The sequence below is a fragment of the Cryptomeria japonica genome, chromosome 4, assembly GCF_030272615.1.
Source record: "Cryptomeria japonica chromosome 4, Sugi_1.0, whole genome shotgun sequence".
Lineage (NCBI taxonomy): Eukaryota > Viridiplantae > Streptophyta > Pinopsida > Cupressales > Cupressaceae > Cryptomeria > Cryptomeria japonica.
Window position 1 is genome coordinate 288,295,702 of NC_081408.1, and position 2,908 is coordinate 288,298,609.

General features: G+C 40.5%; 1 pseudogene; it reads left to right on the plus strand.

The window, feature by feature from the left end:
- The first annotated feature begins 854 nt into the window (after positions 1-854).
- Positions 855-1,918, plus strand: LOC131071703 (acidic endochitinase-like; annotated as a pseudogene).
- The last annotated feature ends 990 nt before the right edge of the window (positions 1,919-2,908 follow it).

Below are 2,908 nucleotides of genomic sequence, written 5' to 3' on the forward strand. Positions count from 1 at the left end.
GAATGGTATTCAAATTCAAATGTTAACGGCGAGAACGGGACGGACAGGAGGGAATGGAGGTTGGGCAAAAAATGCGGAAGACGGGAACGCAATGAACGGAAATGTCACGTCAAAGGTTAACAGTGGGCCCGGCTACCTACGCAGTCAATGCTTCGAGTGTGCCGGTTAAGCCAGGCCCAGATTGTCCTAGTTACTCAGGCTTGCCTGAAGAAGGAAAGTAGATATTTTGTATGTATGTTCTTGTTGATGTAACTGATTGGCAGAGCTTGAGTTTGTCCCTCTGTTTTTTGACAGCAGGATAACACATACTGTTATCTATGTTAAAACGATGTAATTATGTTTTTAGATCAATACAAACTTCCCCGCTCAAGTGGTTTACCGAGAAAAAGAAATAAATAATAAAAGTGGTATGATTAAATTTCACATGACCCAAATTCCCTAACTCAAATTAATGAGTACAATTGAAATCCCTTTATAATACAAGATAATCTTAGTATTTGCTTTTTAATCTATAAATGGAATATTACTCACGTCTGTCCTATGTGCCCATCGCCTTATTTTGCTATTTTGATTTAAGCCATCATTGATTTGTTTAAGGTTCAGGTTCTCGTGCATTTGAAACAGACATCAAATATTTTCGCCTAAACAATCTGTAATTCCATTGGATGTTCTGGAAAACTTCGTAAGTGCGCCAGCACAATGCCCACCTTCTCAGTGGTTTTCTTTGTTTTAGTGGATAGAGGCGGCTTAGTCTAGATAAGCCATTATTATCCATCCCAAGAATTCAAACACTCTCAAAAACAACTTATATTCTATATACATATAATGTGGGTAGGGAAGCATTGCTCAACACATTTCAAGCGTCCACGGAGATGAATAAGTTTAATTCGAGGCCTGTGGCGATTGTCCTTATTCTGGCCGCCTGTATCGTGTGGAGGGCCTCTGCAGCGGGAAGCATAGCCATATACTGGGGCCAAAATGGCAACGAAGCCTCTCTTACCCAAACTCGCCCAACCGGTAACTTCAAATACGTCATTCTCGCATTTCTTCCCGTCTTCGGAAATGGCCGCACACCGCAGCTCAATCTGGAGGGCCACTGCGACCCTTCTTCTGGCGGCTGCAAATCGCTGAGCGCTGAAATAAAGTCATGCCAGCAGAGAAACATAAAGGTGTTTCTCTCCTTGGAGGAGGCGCTGGAAGCTATTCAATCGCTTCTGCCCAAGATGCACAGAACGTCGCAAACTATCTGTGGAACAATTTCCTGGGCGGGAGTTCTTCGTCACGGCCTCTGGGCGACGCTGTCTTAGACGGAATCGACTTCGACATCGAGGCAACGACTGAGCACTGGGACGATCTGGCCAGAGCGGTGTCTGCTCTTTCCTCTCGCAGCAGCAAAAAGGTGTTCCTAAGCGCCGCTCCGCAGTGCCCTTATCCCGACGCCTATCTATGAAGTGCCCTGCAGACGGGGCTGTTTGACTACGTTTGGATTCAGTTCTACAACAACCCCCCTTGCCAATACGCCAACGGAGACGCTTCTAATCTGGTGAGCTCGTGGAACAAGTGGACAACTTCCGTACCCAAAACCACGAGTTTCTTTCTGGGACTTCCTGCATCCAGCAGCGCTGCAGGAAGTGGGTTCCTTCCCGCCGCTACGCTTAAGTCGAATGTGCTGCCTCAGATCCAGAAGTCATCTAAATATGCGGGAGTGATGCTGTGGTCAAAGTTCTATGACGAGCAGACTCAATACAGCTCTTCTCTTAAAGCTTCTGTCTGAGATCAGAGATGATGGTTACCTGAGCTACTAAGTATATTTAGTAATAAATAATAATACTCGAGTCTACTGAACTCGTGTTTCCATGAATCCCCCGCTTGTAAATAGAGGTTTTCATAACTGAAATCGAAGCTCAGGTAAAATATTGTGTGCATTTAATTTTGTCCTCTGGAGTAAGACTAGTTTAACGTAAACATAATGGATTTTTACGATCGCGTAACAGTGGTATAGTCCGGAGCAGCACATACTTAAGAAGATAACTGTTCTGTTTTTTTTAAATCAAATTGCCAGCTCTATAAAATATCAAATAAGTGCTCAATTATAGGAATTAGTACTTGGAATGCATTAGTACCTCTCCACCCTCCATCCTAAATTTCATTAAATATGAGTTTCATGCCTCTGTCAAAATAGAAATATATTACAACCCTAAGCACTGAAAAATACAACTATATATAATAGCAATTTAAAAGATCAAGATTAAAATTTCTAATAGAAGTCCATCTAGGTTAAACAAGGGTTAAAACTGACTATTAAAAAACAAGCAAACAAATAAATAATAATACTTTTATCAATATGACTGATCCCCTCTTGATTGGGCGTCCACTTTTGTGAAACAAATAAAAATCAGAATAAAAACTTTAGTTGGGCCAGCCTAGAAAATTTTAATTTAAATAAATCTACCTCTTACTTGACCAACTTGCATAAAGAGGTGCACTTTTTGGTGAAGTGACGTGCTTTGGAAGATATAAATAAGAATCTGTTTGATTAATTGAGCCAAGAAATTTATTTTATCTTTCCTATCTCAAGAGAAAAATTAGTGAGGAGAATTCTAAAGATCACTTTCTGAATTTAAGAGCGGCTTTGAAGTAGGACATTAAAGATTGTGTTCCTTATCTAAGAACAAATATCTTCTAAATTCATTCAAGCATATTTGTCTAGTTTTATGAGCAGAAAGAGAATCAAATCATAGGAGATAATCAAAGTGGAGAATATTGGTTGCAGGGTCTCAACCAGGGTTTATGATCTAAGGTATAAAATAGGGCATTTAATAAGGGGACGCTACAAGTTGTATCGGAGAAACATTATTGCCAACCTAAGTGATGAACAACTGTTAATGTATTTTAGTCAAAGGGATCT